This window comes from Ceratotherium simum, chromosome 12, assembly GCF_057802395.1.
Source record: "Ceratotherium simum simum isolate JZ-2026a chromosome 12, ASM5780239v1, whole genome shotgun sequence".
Lineage (NCBI taxonomy): Eukaryota > Metazoa > Chordata > Mammalia > Perissodactyla > Rhinocerotidae > Ceratotherium > Ceratotherium simum.
In genome coordinates this window covers 16,462,344-16,480,871 of record NC_141911.1, presented here as the reverse complement: position 1 = coordinate 16,480,871, position 18,528 = coordinate 16,462,344, and the positions used below count along the sequence as shown (strand labels likewise).

At 35.2% G+C, this 18,528-nt stretch overlaps 1 long non-coding RNA gene and 1 other non-coding gene across 2 annotated transcripts in view; one reads left to right on the top strand and one right to left on the bottom strand.

The window, feature by feature from the left end:
* The window catches only part of LOC147915785 (uncharacterized), a 119,773-nt gene that overhangs the window by 86,908 nt on the left and 14,337 nt on the right, over positions 1 to 18,528 (top strand). The gene's annotated exons all lie outside the window — the stretch shown is intronic.
* LOC147915786 (U6 spliceosomal RNA) lies at positions 9,272 to 9,378 on the bottom strand. Its single transcript, XR_015553863.1, has one exon. It is a non-coding gene; the product is annotated as a U6 spliceosomal RNA (small nuclear RNA).

Sequence of the window (18,528 nt, the reverse complement as noted above, 5' to 3'; positions counted from 1 at the left end):
CAGCCTCAATAGGATGAAAAGCAGAATGAAGCTCCTGACCAGCATGTCACTACTAGTCTGTGAAAGTGAAGAGAATTTATTCAAAGACAATGGAAATGGAATGTGGACAATTTCAAAAGAAATGGCTTTGGGTGTGATTTGGTGGCTCAAAGTTACAGATAACTCCATTCCACAGGATGAAAAAGCATTTATGGGAAGACTTACGATTCCCCCAGCTAGAGCTGTTATAGGGCTTAGAATGTACCCAAGTGACAGTCACATGAGACATGAGATGTACAATATTTTTTGGTGCACATCATGTTTTTAAATAGTATGAAATCCATTAGTGTTCAATGGCAATGGCATACATGACGGCTTGATCAGCACTGGTCCCACTGTGACACGGGTATGTTAGGAGCTGGTCTTAGGGTACTGATCAGTTATTTTAGGATTTTCATCATGATATAAAAATCTTGCAAATGCTCATAATGATACAAGAGGGAGATCTCTTCTAGGAGACAGGACACAGCTGGAAATTGGTTTAGAGAGACAATAAAGATCTAACTGAATGGATAAATAGAATAATGACTCTAATGGAACATCACTTCTGTCAACAATGCTGAGAGCAGGCTTGTAATCTCACCCAGGGAAGACTATTGGATATTGTAATCACTATGGAATGGAATGTATTTAAAGTGGCTGGGAGTTTTAGAGAGCCAAGCTAAGGAAGACCAACCATGGGAAGTCAGTGGTAAACCAAAATTATGGCAAGTTGTCACTGGACAGTATGGTTTATTGTCCTCCAGATGAAAATAAAATTTGTCTTACCTATGGTACAATTGATTGTGATTGCAAAGATAAAGGGAGATATTAAGCGAGGTAGATGGTTGATGTTATGGCACAATGACAACTGAAAGTTGCTGATTGTAGAAACTTACTTTACAATCTATAGTTACATCCACAGACCGGATGGAATCCAGAATTGACAAAATAATATCTTCTACTCACCACTGTAGTCACTGGGAATGTGTGGTATGTGGGAAAATGTTGCTTCTATTGGAAAGGAATGGAAAAAGACATTCTAATCATATTAATGTATGATGCGGCAAATGTTATTTTAATCTCTCTGATACGGTTATATAGTGTAACAAAGGATTTGTACATTTATCAACAGAACTAAATAAAAACAAGTATTATGTAGACTAGGAACAAATAAACTACTGCCTTTAGGCCAAATATGGCATGTACCATATTTTTCTACCATCCATGAGCTAAATATGATTTTAGCATTTTTAAATGGTTGTAAACAAATAAGCAAACAAGCAAACAAAACAAAGAAGAACAAGTAAAAAAGACTATGACTTACAAAGCCTTAAATATTCACTATCTGGCTGTGCTAGGCTAAATAATGGCCTCCCAAAATGTCCATGTCCTAATCCCCAGGACCTGAGAATGTTACCTTTTATGGCAAAAGGGACTTTGCAGATGTGATTAAAATCTTAAAATGAAGATTAGAATCTTAATCTTAGAATCTTAAAATGGAGAGATTGTCTTGGATTATCCAGTAAGACCCATGTAATCACAAGGGTCTTTATAAAAGGGAAGCAGGAGATGAGAGACTGTAGGAGATATGAAGACGAAAGCAAGGGATTGTAGTGATCACAAGTCAAAAAATGCAGGTGGCTACTAGAAGCTGAAAAAGGCAAGGAGATGAATTCTCCCCTCAGGATCTCCAGAAGGAACTAGCCCTGATGACACTTTGACTTTAGCTCTGTTAGATTCAAGTCAGACTTTTGACTTGCAGGACTGTAGAAGAAAAAATTTATGTTGCTTTAAGCCGCTAAATTTGTGGTAATTTGTTACAGCAGCAACAAGAAAACTAATACACAAGCCCTTAGAGAAATAGTATGGATGATGGGGGGAAAAAGTAATTCTTCTGGTAAAAGAATGTCAAAAGACATGTGAGGGGATATGGTCAAGATGAACAAGCTTTACAGAGGGAAATCCTACTCACTATTGGTTGCTCTAATTATAGTGTTCGTTGGGGTGTTAGTAAGCATATTTTTTTTTATAAAATACTATAGAAAATGTTGAAAACTAATAATGAGAAATATGTTGCAAGGAGATATTGACCAAATTGAGAAAAGGAATGTGAAGGAAGTTGTTAAGCGGCATGTATACAATCCATTTTCTCCTTTTACTGTGGAGAGGTCCTGGCACATAGACAACCAACCAGCCTGGATTATTTCAAATGGAGCATGGGTTCTTCCAAATACTGGTGCCCAAAGAGGGATCAAGAGAACACCAAGAGAGAAACATGTGCAATAGGTGTTTCACTGGTCTCTGGTTGAAAATACATCCTATATGTCTATAAAATGTTGAAAATAAGAAACCCATGCACGTAACACAAACATAACTTCAACCAGCTACACTCTGAACTCCATTCCTCTAGTTTCACAAAAGGTTCAGAAAAAGTATTTTCCTGGCTAAATGCATACCCATAGCTATTTCAGGGAACTCTAAGAGACCATTCAGTTCAAAGCAAGAATAAGACCAATTAGGGTAAAACTAGTTTTAGTTCTATCAGCAGCAGCAGCCCTAATGGTAACATAAGGGTTAACAAATCAATTTAACCTTTCTAAATTAATTTGTTATATTACGTTCTATTGATCTTTTCTAATGCAAATGCATTGCTGGCAAAATACATTGGAGATTTGTTTGACCTCTTTATTGTTGTAGGATATGGCAATTAATTTTTTAATTGAGATTCCAATTAGCTTTCTGCTCTTACAATGTTTTACCTAAATCTTCCTTTAAAGTTCCCCTAAGGTTACCAGAAAAAGATCATCTAAGCATGACTGTATTAAAAGGTAGAAGTAAAGAAAACATTACTTACGTTGTGTACAAAATTGAGGTTACTCCAGGTTAACTGAATCAGATTCCTTGAAGAGATAAAGATGCTCTAAATCATGAAGCATTAATCAGAAAATTCTAATTGAAAAACAGGACCACAGTAGTCTATTATAAAAGGAGAGAAAGTGCCAAATTAGCACAACAGAGCAGGGAAATCTGAAAGAAATTTTACAGACCATTGCCATCATGACCCTTGTAAAAGTGTTTCTAGAGAAAAAACAAAGAAGAAAGCCCCAAGGAGCAGGTTTCTTGATTAGGACCACCCAAGGAGAGTCTGTAACAAAAGAAAATTGAGTTCTGTAATTGGAGGTGGTTTGCATGTAAAATTTTCAGATGTCCCTGCAGACACCAAGACAGGGGGTGAAGTCTCAGTAATTACTGAAGGACAACTGGGAGGAAGGTTACAGGAAAATATTACAGACATAACAGTGGAGTGAGAACAGCTTTCAAGTACAGCTCTGTAACAATCCCAGCTAGTACCAACCATTCAGGTTAAAAATTAACAAGTACATTAAAAAGCTATCCTGTTTCTACTGCTGATCTCCCTGGCATTTACTGACCTTGAATAAGATGATGAGAGAGTGGCTGAAAAATAAAAAGAAAAAGGTGGGGCAATCTTAAAATGTCCCTTGTATGCTCAAATCAAACCATAGGACATTCACAGTAAAAGGGAACACCGCTAAACCCGCCTAGGCATTTTTCAAATCTGAATCCCTCAGCTCAGAGGGTTTGGAAGAGCGAAGAGAAAGAAGAGAGGTGTAATGTGAAACCCCAGGGTATCCCATTCTTGTTATGGAACCAGGTTTGTTTTTGCTGGTTGCCCAGAAAGTCAAACCCTGAGACGATGAGATTGCACCATAGAGAGGGTTTTAACCACAGGGCAGCCAAGTGAGGAAGCAAGAGAATGAGTCTCAAATCCTCTCCCTCGAAAATAGGGACTCAGAGATCTTTATGGGGTAGGGGGCAAGGTGGTCTGAAATGTGGAGATAGATGATTGGAGGTGAGGAGAGGTGAGGTAATTGGTGATCTGTGCAAGCGTAGTCAGACTTCATACCTCTTCATGGGAGGCATGTTCACAAAATGGCAGCACCAGTATCACCTGAAGGTGGAGTTTTTAGCCTCTTGACATCAACGGACACCTGCACAGGCCCAGTTGATGGGTTGGTGGCCTCAACTGGCCTGAAGTGGACAAGGGGTTCTAACTCCTGAAAAACAGCTCAAACACCCATTACCATGGTGACCCAGGCTCCAGGGAGATGTCGTCTACAGGAACCTAGTGGGAGTTAGATAGTATATTGCCTAAACAGCATAGTTAGCAATGGGTGGGGGAACAATTTAAAAGCTATAATCAGTAATTACAAAAAGGAAAAAAAAAGTTAGTTACTAGCTACTTAATCATCAATGGCTAAGTGTTCGCCGGTTTCATTCTCATACCTAAATCTCTACCCTGAGGTCTTTTACACTTACAAAATGAGAGACTAAAATTGGATTAAATTGTAACTTCAAATCAAGTTTTCATTAATTTGATATCTCTAAGTATACAAATTCTAAGCAAGTTTTGCTTGTTGTGAAGGGCATTAACAATTTATTATTTAAGCATTTACTTTTGAAAAGGAAAAAAATCTGACATAATTTAGTTTTATATTGCCAACATGTTTGATTATCCCTTTATATCTGTTCTTCTTGTACCAGGCATATTGAGTTTTTTGGCTTATAAAAAATTGTGTGCTTTGGACCAGACCACATTTTAATCTTAGATATGATTCAAACATCAAAATTTATCATACAAAAGCATTAATAATTTCACAGCAGTTAGGCATTTGCCATTGTCACTGAGGCATTAAGGTTTAACATTGAATTACTACATTCTATCACTAAATTGAGCTAGTTTTTGGCATATTCCTAATTCATGCCAGTTTTTAAAAAAATCTAATTAGCTATATCATTGAGAAAATTCTGAAGTCCTCAGATTCTTCCATTTCTAAGTACAAGTCAACACTTAGGTTAATTTAGCATATCATAAAGCTGCCATATAATCCATGGTAGTATTTTTATCTCTTGGAAACTGTCAAGCCAATTTTAATAATCAAAATATTTACTTTATCAGGAAAAAGGATTTCAAAGCAAGATGTTTAGTTTATATCTCCCTGGAGAGGACAGAAGTTTTAATGTACATGTATTTTTATTAGACCACATTTGAAGAGGGATTTAAATGGAAAATGCCATGACCTAGCAGACAACCTAGCCGCTCTTTCTTGTCTTCAATCCATTCCCATAATACTTGTTTCTCTTTGGGCAGATAGAATAAAGTCTAGTAATGAGTTATCTTATAAATGTGTTAGTCGTGGCTTTACAATTAAATCATAAATTCCTTATATTTAGGGTTTATAGCAAGACTTCTTTATAAACTTCAGCTGTCAGACAAAGAATTTATTTAAAATTTAAGCTCTTTATTTTACTTTTGGAATATACTGAATAATAGTTACTGGAACATGTGAGGACATCTTCATGTGCTTTCACGGGATCGTTCAGTTTATTCCAAGGCGAGGAGTAAGGAAACTCATCATGTAGTATGAAAGGATTTGGATTTTAACCGTGTAGACAGAAGTGTCTTAAGAAAACAAAAAGAGAATTTGTTAGGATTTTATATGGTAAAGGCTACAATAAAAATAAAAAGATTAAACAGTCTCTGGTAGGTTAGATTATTTATTAGCTATGCAAAAGTGAATAAACTCGACCTAGTATAATTCCAAGTGTTTTATGAATAATAAATTGTTTACGTTAACATCATTCTCGATCATGTAGGAAATTAGTGTTTGATAAAAATTATGCTCTTCAGTGTTCATTCTTATAGGAATTTCTACAGAATGAGATGACATGTCTCTCTACTTAAGAACCTTGTAATCCAGAAGTAAACCTACAAGCAAATCCAAAATACAGACACAAGAAAACAAACTTAAAGCACTAAATTAGCCATAGATTTAAATGCAATGCAGTTTAGGAAACAAAAAGTAATTGGGCAGAAATTTTTCTATATGAATCAAAGAAACTATTCTCTGCTGGAACTTATCTGGAATGCCTACGTGTAGGAGACAAAATAGAGACTTCAAAAAGGGCAGGGAAAGTATTTGAAGCAAAATTATCTACTTAGGAAAAATAATAATGATCATATTTAGGTTATAATAAAGGAGAAAGAAAGTTATTTGTGCTTAAAACCCAATGGTGAAGTGTTTTGAACTGTTAGGACAACTAAGGTAATAGGAAGCCGACTAAGAAGAAATATTGAAGTCACAGACTAAGAGTTTTCAGGGGCAACTGGGAGTCACTCTAGAATTCCAAAAAAGGAGAATGACTAGTTGATATAAAAACGCTTAAGCCTGATAATTCTTATGACTGTATGTTGATAATTCAGGCAAAAATAACAAAAATGCCCTTTATGGAGCCATGTATAACTAAAAGTTTTAAGAGTGCAAAGGGGTACACTGTTATTGGAGACTATGTGAAAAGAGAAGAATAAGTATGAAGTCGCCTAACTAGTGATTCAAACTTTTAAATGGATAGATATACTACATATATAAAACATGTATATATACGAAGTATATAATGAAATATAAAATAGAAAAGGAAAACTAATTCACAAGATAAGAATTTTATAATAATGATTGAAAATTAAAATGTGATTATAATGGGAAGAAAACATAAATCTGAGAAAGTATTCAGAATATTCTCAGAAGGTTATTATAAATAACAACTATGAATGTTGATATCTCAACACGCTTGTTGGAGGAGGTGTGGGACCACCAAAAGAGAGAGCTAACTACTACAGAATAGATGTTGTGAGAATTCTCAGAAGCATGGAATAGTTTGCCTCCATTTTGTATTTGGTTGCAAGCATTTTTCTTAAAGCTTGAAGGTCTCTAATTAGAATACAATAAGAAAAGAACTATAACCCAGGAGAAAATCTTTATAGCAGATGGTTTTTGAGAAATTTCACTGTAACAAACATGATAAGTCTGTAAAAGAGAAATACTGGGGCAAAAAGTAGTCAAAATCTGTCTTTATTTTTAAATTTGAAAGTTTGCAACCCTGCATTAATCTTAAATGTGTCTAATATTATTATTTTATAATATTATGAAGAAAAAATTTCTTTAGGAAGACTAGACACTTTTATATCATATAATATACTAAATAATAGTTCCTTTTAAATTAAACAACTTTTTATTACCCGATGGATATATCACTAGGCTTGGAATTAAAACAATGCAATAATATACTGCTTTCATCTGTAATTTGTTAACGGATTTCCAAATATGTGACTACATAATATATTAAGTGAGGAGAGTATCAATTATAAAAAGAAAATGCACTCGAAGAATGCCATCTGTAGTTAAAAGTTATGCTGGAGTTTCTTAAATTCATGGTTTTAACATTTACATTGGAAATTAAATTAAATATCTTTATCTTAAAAATATTTGAGTTATTTTTAAATGTCAGTGTAATAAATTATCTTCTACGGAAATTGTATATAAATCACATAATGTTTCTTTCTCCTGCCCTCTTATATTATTACATTCTTTTAGTGACTTACCATGGGAATATAATAAAGAAATAAATGTATAGTGGTAATAGAAGTTTTTTAATTTTGGCTTAGTGTCAAACAGTTTCATTAATGTATTAATTTCATATGCCTCAAATTTGGATAGCCATGTCTTAGATCAAAAACTTCATAATATTTATTAGATATTGAAGGGGATCAGAATACGCCACCCCAAAATATTCCACTTTGGCATAAGAATTGTTTTGAGCTGAACACAATTAGCTCTCTGCCCTCCTCCTTTCTGTCTAAAAGCAAGACATAAATTTCCATTTGTAAAGGTGTCTCCCTCTCCTGTACCAGGAAGAGGAGGATGACTCAATCACTGAAGACAACTACTATCGATGGAGAAGGCATCAAGTAGAGGCCGCATAAGAAGCCTTACTAAATAACTCTTATCTTCCATTAGTTACCCCCATATATTTACCTTTCCCAATTTATTGCCCCTAGAAGCACAATCCCCCTTTCTTTGTCTAGTTACTTCCCACAATTTATTGCCCTTTGTTAAAATGATATATAAGACCCCAGGTCTAACCAATTCTTGGGGGTTTCACTTCTTTTTTGTGATGCTCCCTGTATATGCGCAAAATAAACCATTTTCCTGTTAATCTATCTTTTATCAGTTTGACTCACAGGCCCCAGTTACTGAACCTAAGAGGGTAAAGGAAAGGGAGTTTTTTGGTTGGTTTTTCTTTATTACTTTCTCTACAATATTAAAGGATGGTGAAAAAAACTATACTTTGAGTAGGAAACGAAGTCGAGAAACCCAAGATAAACCGGATTGACATTTCTCTCTCTTTCCATATCTTGACATGTATATTAAATCTCTTATTAAAAAGAATAAATCCTCATTTTCTATTTCATCAACACCTAATGGGAGAGAACCCTCTCCGGGAATATAATAGGTCAGAACAGAGTCATCTGGAATGCTTAGAGAATAAGCAGACAACATAGGGAAGGCCAGATAATTCAGTTTCAAAGAGAAGGTAATATAAGGAGGCAACAAAATACAGTATGGCATAATGATAGAGAAAGAACATCATACTGACTAGGCAAGATTACTGACTGAGCCGCTAAAAATCTATGTGACCTCATTTTCTTTTCTTAACAAATGTTTTTTGGGCACCTGCAATTGCCAGACATGGATGTGGATGATATACATGTACTTGTAAACACTTTACTTAATTTCTGCATATCTTGATCAAGTAACTGAGCTTCTATAAGCTTCAGTTACCTTGTATGTAAATATGTTAATACTAGTAAGTAGCTCTTAAGGTTGCTATGAGGATCAAGAATGCAAATATAAAATCTCTATATGAGTCCCACAATAAACAACAGATATCATCGAGAATGATTTTGGATAAAGGTCTATAGTTCTCATGGTACTGGATTGTGCAATTTGAAAGGAAATAGCATACTTGAACAGTATCGAGATGGTGACCTTGTTGCTAGAGCTGATGTCTGGAGATTTAAACACAAAGAATAAAGAAGTGGTTAACTTATTAATCACTCAGAACAGACTCCTGAACCTCTAGCTTATACTTCAGTGCAAGGATTAAGTTTGGCACCAAACTGCCTCAAGTTTAAATCCCAGCTCTGATTCATATTGACATTTTAAACTTTTGGAAAATTTTTAATGTTGTGAGCCTCGTATTTCTTATCTGTAAAATGTAATACTCATAGTACTCTTGAGATAAGGCATACAAAGCATTTAAAATAGTTTCTTGCACTTAGTAATGATCTTTAGTATTGGCAGTGGTCCATCACTTTTTTTTTTTTTTTTTTTTAAATATGGAACGCTTCACGAATTTGCGTGTCATCCTTGCGCAGGGGCCATGCTAATCTTCTCTGTATCATTCCAATTTTAGTATATGTGCTGCCGAAGCGAGCACCATCACTTTTGAAAATTATATGCCACAGTTTCCATCTTTAGAGCCAGTGTCCCTAGGGATACTGAAAACTCATAGAGTCTATGAAAAATCAATATACAGAGAGCCATTAGTTAACTTCTAACTTCCACGTAGAGTAGATATTGATAATAGCCTCTGGAGTTCAAGCTCAGATGATCTCAAGTCCCCTCCTTAACCATAAAACTACCAAACTAGGTTTTTTAAACAATCCCTGACTATAACCAGAATTGATCCCAAACTATGAGATGGTACTGAGATTAGCCAGACTCCAAGTGGCACCAATTGCAGTGATTTTTAGAAATTTTGTGAAGTTATTCACTGCTATTTATTTAAAAATGGAAAATTTCTATTGTTTTTTAATAGTACAAGTTGCCAAAAATTCTGCTTTATTTTGTCTTATGTGTGTTTGTCTTGTAGTTTTAAAAGTGTATGTTATCAGTAGAGATACATTAGCATTTTCTTTGTTGGCTATTTTGTTTGTTACATTTTCCTTTTAAAATTTTTAATTTTACTTCTAATTTTTATAACAAAATTAACTTATATTTTCCCATTTTATTGAAATTTTATTATTTTTTAAGGAATGTTAAAACAAGCAAATGACTAGAGGTATTGGCTAAATAAATTTCGACCTTTAAATATCCAATGTGATCAGCATAATGGTATTGTAAAGGAAGCAGGAGAATTGCATTCTAGTTCTGTCCTGTCATCATTAACCATCTAAACTCTGAACCTCATAATAAAGTCTCACTATTCTCATTGGGTAGGCAAGGAGGGTGAAATAAGGGCTTTTTGCTACTCCCTGTTCAGGAAGGAAGATTGTGAGGGCTGTTCCCAGGCTATGAGCTTTGCCCTGGCAACCATCACTGTCTCTGCCTCTGTCTAGGGTCACCTGACACTCTGAACTAAATGACTTGTCACATTGCTTCCTATTTACAGAGGCTGGCAGTCTCTGTAGATAAAAGAATATTGCCTATGTCCCAATTACCATAGGAGAACAAAAATGAGTCGTGTAATTGTAATGCTTCTGATGATGATAAAGTTCTGATTGATTTTTTAGAGAACATGACAATGCATCAGAATCTTTAATTGAACAAATCCCAGTTCAAACATCAACCCAAACAAAACAAACACAAACAGTGAAAACAAGTAAGTATATTTAGGAAGTAATTTAAGTAGTTTATGAAGTCTCAAAACACTAGTCACAGTTTACATTAGTAACAGCTTTCAGTAAGAAAAGAGACTTATCAGAGAATTGCTATAAGAGAATAATAATTTCCATACATTTTGGAGGATAATAAATCTGTCTGGAAATTTTTCCCCCAACATTTTACTGTAAAAATTTTCAGAGAGAAAAGTTGGCAAAATTTTTACAATGAAGACTTCATATATCCACCAACCAGACTCTACCATTGCATTTTATCACGTGTGCTTATCACATAACTATCCGCTATCCATTCCTTTATCCTTTCATTACACCATCTCATTTTCTGTTGCATTTCCAGTCTCAGACGTGTCAGTTATTTCCTTTGAATACATGAGCATGCACATCATAACATAATTAATATGTTTATAGCTTTTCTTTTGATATAAAATTTATATACAATAAAATGAACAAATATTAACTGTTTATTCCCTGAGCGATGACAAATGCACACACGTGTGTCTTAGAGCTTATAATGAGCAAACAGGGAGAGTAAATTTTAGATTGTTAACGTTTAGCAAAAACACTAAGACTAATAATGGAGTTTAAGAAGCAGTATTCTAAGGTTGAAATTTTTTCAAGAAAACATATCTAAAGAATTTTCTGCATCTCTGAAACTACTTAAGTAACTCAACATGACCTGGAAAGGAAGCAGTGGGAGAACAGGAGAATGAAGTACATGTGCACATTGACCAGATTACCAACATAGCAGCAGTACTAAGGAAGAAGTAAGCCATAGAAATCCATAAGCTGGCAAACAAAAAGAAGAACAAAAATATTTTTCAACTTGCAAAATAAAATAACTCTTTGAGAGAGATTCTCCAGAAAACAGAAGAATCATTCCTGAACCTTGAAAATATAATTCAAAATAGGTCAAATTTGCCAGAATTGATAACTAACAGTGATATGTGTCTTAGGTGGGAGATGAAAAACTTTGGATTCCCTGAACTTGATTTGAAGAAATTCAGAGAAATTCTCCCTGGACATCAACGTCAATATGTTCATTAGATATGTTTTTATATCATCCCAGTTACTGCAGGCAGCTTTTGACAATGTTTTTTAAGATTTTATTTTTTTAGAGCAGTTTTAGGTTCAAGGCAAAACTGAGGGGAAGGTACAGAGATTTCCCATATACCCTCTGCCCGCCCCCCCACACACATGCATAGCCTCCCCCATTATCAATATCCCCCATCGGTGAGGTACAATGGTTAACAACTGATGAATCTACATTGACAAATCATAATTAGAGTCCATAGCTTACCTTAGGGTTCACTCCTGGTGTTGTACATTATGTGGGTTTGGACAAATGTATAATGACATGTGTCATTATTATAATACCATACAGTGTATTTTCACTGCCCTAAAAATTCTCTGTGTTCTGCCTATTCATCCTTTCCTCCCTTCAACCTTTGGCAACTACTGATCTTTTTACTGTCTCCATAGTTTTGGCTTTTCCAGGATATCATATAGTTGGAATCACATAGTATGTAGCCTTTTCAGATTGGCTGCTTTCACTTAGTAATATGTATTTTACTCTATGTCTTTTCAAGGTTCAATAGATCATTTCTTTTTAGCACTGAATAATATTCCATTGTCTGGATATACCACAGTATATTTATCCATCCATCTACTGAAGAACATCCTGCTTGCTTCCAAGTTTTGGCAGTTATGAAGAAAGCTGCTGTAAACACCTGTGTGACAGTTTTTGTGGGGACATAAGTTTTGAACTCCTTTGGGTAAATACCAAGGAGTGAAATTGCTGGATTGTATGATAAAAATATGTGCTGTTTTATAAGAAACCACCAAACCGGCTGTACCATTTTGCATTCCATGAATGAGAGTTCTGGTTGCTCAACATCCTTGACAACATTTGATGTCAGTGTTCTGGATTTTGGTCATTCTAACAGGTGTGTAGTGGTATCTCATTGTTGCTTAATTTCCATTTCCCTGATCTGATGACAAATGATGTAGATTTTTTCATATGCTTATTTGCCATTTGTATATCTTCTTTGGTGGGTGTCTGTTAAAGTCTTTGGACCATATTTTAATTGAGTTGTTTATTTTCTCATTGGTGCATTTTAGGAGTTCTTCGTATATTTTGGATAACAGTTCTTTATTAGATGTGTCTTTTGCAAATATTTTCCCCCAGTATGTGACTTGTCTTCTTATTCTCTTGACATTATCTTTTGCAGAGTAGAAATTTCTGATTTTAATCAAGTTCAGCCTATCCATTATTTCTTTCACAGATTGTGCCTTTGGTGTTGTAACTAAAAGGTCATCGCCATACCCAAGGTCATCAAGATTTTCTCCTATGTTATCTTCTAGGAGTTCTATAGTTTTGCATTTTTATTTAGGTCTATGACCCACTTTGAGTTAACTTTTGTGAAGAGTATAATATCTGTGTCTAGATACATTTTTTTTTTTCCATGTGGATGTCCACTTGTTCCAGCACGATTTGTTGAAAAAACTCTCTTTGCTCCATTGGATCCATTGTGTTGCCCTTGCTCCTTTGCCAAGGATCAGTTGACTATATTTATGTGGGTTGACAATTGTTTTTAAACTACATGAGTCATCATTTTTCCAGCCTCCAATAGCAGTTTCTTCATTGCTTTTCCAACATAGACTGTTTATTTGCCATTTTTCCCACCTTCACCAACTATTTCCTTGTGTTTTCCAGCCTTCACCTCCCACCCAGTTCCACAGACTATGCCATGTATTTTAGATTTTTGCTATATTCCCAATTCTAGTCATCGATTTTTTTGTTGGTTATCTATTTCTCCCTAACAAACTACCCCCAAACTCAGGGACCTTAAACAATCATTTACTTAATTATAATTCTGAGGGTTTACACTTTGGGGGATATTCAGTTGAGATGCCTCCTTTCTTCCACATAGTGTTGGCTGGGCTTTTCATGTGTTTGGGCTTCCACTGGAATGATGGGTTGGCTGGAAGTACCAGCACTTTTTTCCATTTGCTCTCATTTTCCAGGAGCCTAACCTCACTTTTTCACATGTTCATGGAAAAGTTTCCAAAAATAAGAGGGCAAGTCCTATAGCACAAGGAATTTTCAAGTGTCTGCTTGTCATATATGCTAATATCCCAATGGCCAAAAAAAGGCTCATGAGCAAATTCAGAGTCAATGTGTAAGGGGATGGATACAGGAGGTATGATTCATTGGGTGCTATTACCTTAACAGTGTACCACAGATAACATTTAGAAATGGCAGAGGCCAATGGCAGCATTTAATCAGAAAAGGCAAGATCATTATGGTAATTTTAATAGATTATGGATGTAATAAACTTTCACTGTAGTTTCTCAGGGTAAAGCAAAATTCGTAATTATTTGATAACTTCCGATAACTCTGAAGAACCTTGACCATCCTACAATCATGATGTTTCAAAGTGTTGACAACAGTGTGCTTAGAAGCTCCAGTAATCCAGGAAGTAGCAATATTCTACATACCTGGGTAAGAAATATGAACGCCAGAAAGTAGGAAATTAAGCTCGGGAACACTGAGGGGCTTGCCATCTCTGAATTTTCTGGAGGTCCAATGTCAGTCTATACTCCTAGAAGTGAAAGATGAGGTTCTGCCTCTTGTGCTGGCTATCACTAAGAAATAGCCACATAATTTGCTGCACCTTTTTAAATTTTTGATGCAACATTTACCATATTGGTTGTGTTGCTCCTCTACATCTGCTGAAGAACCTATCAGACTGCCTGCTTCAGGTGGTTCCCAGGACGAAAGAATGCTGTTTTTTCATATTGCAGGGGAAGCTGAACTGCCACTTGAACTTCACTTTCACTCCTCAGCAGATAGCATGGAGTTCAGACTATCAGTGGAAGGTTTGTAGGCATTATAGTGCCTGTAATATGCCCCAGTGTACAGAAGAAAGGCCACGCAGTGTCTTGTTGAAAAGCAATGTTCCCTTTGGCAAATAATTATTCAAGCTTTGCAGAACAGTTGCTTGTTGAGTTTTACAAGCAAGACAGAAAGACCTAACCATAGGACACCATGTGATGATTGAGTTGACCAGCCCAAAAGAATGTAGATATTATCTTATCTTCCAAGTCTCACATATGTGCGCATGCAGCAGAACTCCATCATTAGGTGAAATTAGTATATTTAAGATCAGGCTACAGCAGGTTCTGACAGCAGTGTAACAGCACAAAAAAGTTACATTAGCTGCTCATATTCCTGATATACCTATTTCTGCCCGTATTTTCAAATAATGTTTCAAATGATTGTTACCTAAAAAGAAAATATTCATGTCTGGTTTATAATAAATCATGCAATATATCGTGCTATTTGTCAGAAGCAGACTACCATAACATAGCATTCCCATTTAGGAGAAGCCCTGAAGAACAGTAGGGGAGAAAAATCATTCGGGCAGATGGAACTTGGAATAACCCATCAAGTTGTTTATTTTGCTTGTAAAGATATATAGACAGAGGTATATTTATAGGTTTTTCATGATTAGTTACAAACAAGGTTGCAAGATGGTGAGGAAGTTGAAGGAAACAAGTTGGAAGGTTCGGCACAAGGAGCCCTCAAACTGAGGTAAATAAAAAGCCCTCTCAGAATGCATCCAGGCTTTGGCAATATTTCTAACCCATGTGGGTGCTTAAAAAGGGCTCCTCCTTCAGAAAAAACTCTCAAAAATAAAATAACATAGGTAATATGCTGTAGATTTATAGCAGCCATCTTTTGAAACCATATCAGTATCAGCTCAAAGAGCTCATGAATATAATGGCCATGGTGGCAGGGACAGAGGTTATGCATGAACTCAACAACATATCCTCTTCAGCAAACCAGAACTAGCCTCTACTCCTGCTTGCTGCTTAATTTTTGAACAGAAGAGACAAATGCTGCATCCCTGATATGGCACCATGCCCTGGGATGTACCAGCCTAGCATATCTGGTGGTATGTTGAATAAGTGGATCCTTTTAATTACTAAAACAAACATTTATTCTTGATATAGATTCTCTAATTTTTCCAGCCTGGTATCCCGGTTAAAGATTTCACTGCTTAACTCAAAATAGTGCTAGAGGATCCCCCATTATAGTCATGTATCACTTAATGATAGGGATAAGTTCTGAGAAATGTGAAAAAAAGAAAAGGACCTTGGATACTTGGGGGAAAAATTTTCAATTTCAAAAACTTTCATTTTCAATTAATTTTTGCTAGCCTTGTTCATTTACTCTCCCCTAAACAAATCTCAAATTTATTTATCTCCATGTTAGTCTGTAAAAGTTGTTGCCATCAAAACCCAATAAAACTACCACTTACTTTGGGAAAGCTATTTCTAGCCAGTGATGATGTTTCCTCAAAATTCCAATACTTTCAGCACATTAGTTGTCTCTGCATATTATCAATATTTTGATATAATACATATTGCATTTTATATAACATTTAATGGATTTTTTACATGTCCTAGCATAACAAAATCCAAATTCTCTCTTTTGATTTTTTTCTTGTACACAAACAGGAACACAGTAATAGGTGTTTACTGTATGTGTTCGGTAAATATTTGTGGAATGTTTTAATTATTTTTTTTAAAGGTTTTATTTATTTACTTATTTTCCCCCCAAAGCCCCAGTAGATAGTTGTATGTCATAGCTGCACATCCTTCTAGTTGCTGTATGCGGGACGCGGCCTCAGCATGGCCGGAGAAGCAGTGTGTCGGTGCGCGCCCGGCATCTGAAGCCAGGCCACCAACAGCGGAGCGCGCGCACTTAATCGCTTAGCCATGGGGCCGGCCCATGTTTTAATTAATTAATTTAGAAAATGATACATTTTGAGCAATCAATCTCATGCTGTGTCTATCTTAGGTTATAGCTTAAAATCTAGCCTAATAGTTGTGATTAGAATAAAAATTATATACATAGAAACATAAACACATACACATAATTTTAATTCAATAAAATTTAAAACTCCAATGCATATGTTTAAATAATGTAGTTTTCAAAAACTTGTACAAATATTTGTACTAGAAATACATAGATTTATGTACATTCATATGTATGTCTATGATTTATATTAACTATAGTAACAGAAATATAAATAACATAAAATATATAACAATTCAAATAAACTGCAAAAATTATATTTTTGATACATGAGAAAATTTGAACATGAACTGGGTTTAGTTCATATTGAGGAATTTAAAAAAATTTTGAATGGGCAAGAATGCTGTTGGGGCCCAGGGCAGGCCACCCCAAAATATCCACAATAACATATTAATTATTTAGAATTAAAGTTACTTGAGAAGGAAAAAGGGCATTCTGACCTCTCATCTCTGTTCGTCTGAAAGCAGGAAATAAATCTCCCATGTGAAAGGTGCCCTCCCTGCATCCTTATCACCAGAGCTGGGGAATTCAGGGCTAAGAAGCCTGCATAAACAAACCTTGCTGATTTACTACCTCAAGCCTAAACTCTATTTAAACTCCTCACTAATTACGGACCCCAAACCTAAGTTTCTTTGTCCCGTCAATTTTTCACAAATTTATGTTTCTTTGTGTAAAAGATATATATACTTCTTGTTTTGTTCACTCTCAGAGCATCATTTCTCTATGATCTCCAATATATATGTATTAAACTGGGTTTTTCTCCCGTTAATCTAGTCTTGTGTCACTTTTACTATTAGTCCAGCCACAAGAACACAAGACTGGAAGAAAGGGGACTTTCCCTGCCCCAACAACGCTATCATGGTTATATTAAAGAAGAATAATATCTTGTAAGGTATAAATATTTGATTAAGTGTAAAATAAATAGTTTTCTTGAATTTGCTTTTAAATTCTCCAACAATAATGGATTAACACAGGATCGGTTCAATTACAGCAATTATTACAGCTCAGAGATAGATACAAAAGGGTACATTTATTATTCACTCTAGTTGTGTGTGTGCTTGAACGTCACTGTAATAAAATGTTTAAAAAAGTCACTCATACATAAATTGTAGTAGTTTAGTATGAGAACATAAAATAATCATTAAAAAACTGAGTGGGCAGGTGATTTTACAAATGCCTATTTGCTTTACAATTCAATAAAATAATATTTATTATACAAAGATGAAAACTCCAAGTCCTTATGTTTTTTTCACATATGTTAAGGAGAAGAAAATAAATGAGTTCAGGCTGAGAAGAAATGTATTATATAATTTAAAAGGTCTCCTTTTTAGGGGCCGGCCCCATGGCTTGGCGGTTGGGTGCGCGCGCTCCGCTGCTGGCGGCCCGGGTTCGGATCCCGGGCGCGCACCGACGCACTGCTTCTCCGGCCATGCTGAGGCCGAGTCCCACATACAGCGACTAGAAGGATGTGCAACTATGACGTACAACTATCTACTGGGGCTTTGGGGGAAAAAGTAAATAAATAAAATTAAAAAAAAAAAAAGGTCTCCTTTTTATATGTTGGAAAAATAAGATTTGTGTTGATGCAATGTTTTTCTATTCACTTGCTTAAATTATGTACCTCAAAAGGCCAGTTCAGTTATTTCCATTGAACCTGGATTTTCACGTACTAGCATATTGATGAGCGCATTGACTTCACATCAACTCTAACATTTCAATCGTTTATTACTAAAAAAAGACTTTGTTCCCTACTCGATATCCTTTTCTTCTACCAATAATGGTAACGTTTGAATATATTACAAGAATGAGTATTTTTTCTCATATTTACCTTTTTTCATATTTACCATGCTCTATAGTTAAGATTTCATATGTGAAATTCAGAATTATGTTTACTTCAGCTTAAATGAAAGTCTTATCCTGAAACTTGTGCTTTGACCTCAATGATTTCGATGTAAATTTAGCCGATATGTGTATTTTATCTAGAAATGATAAAAGGGATTTTGGTAGTTTTTCTTGGATTTCTCTAACATTATCCTTAGCATATTGTGTGTGTATGCTCTAGCATTTTTAAGCAGTTTACAAT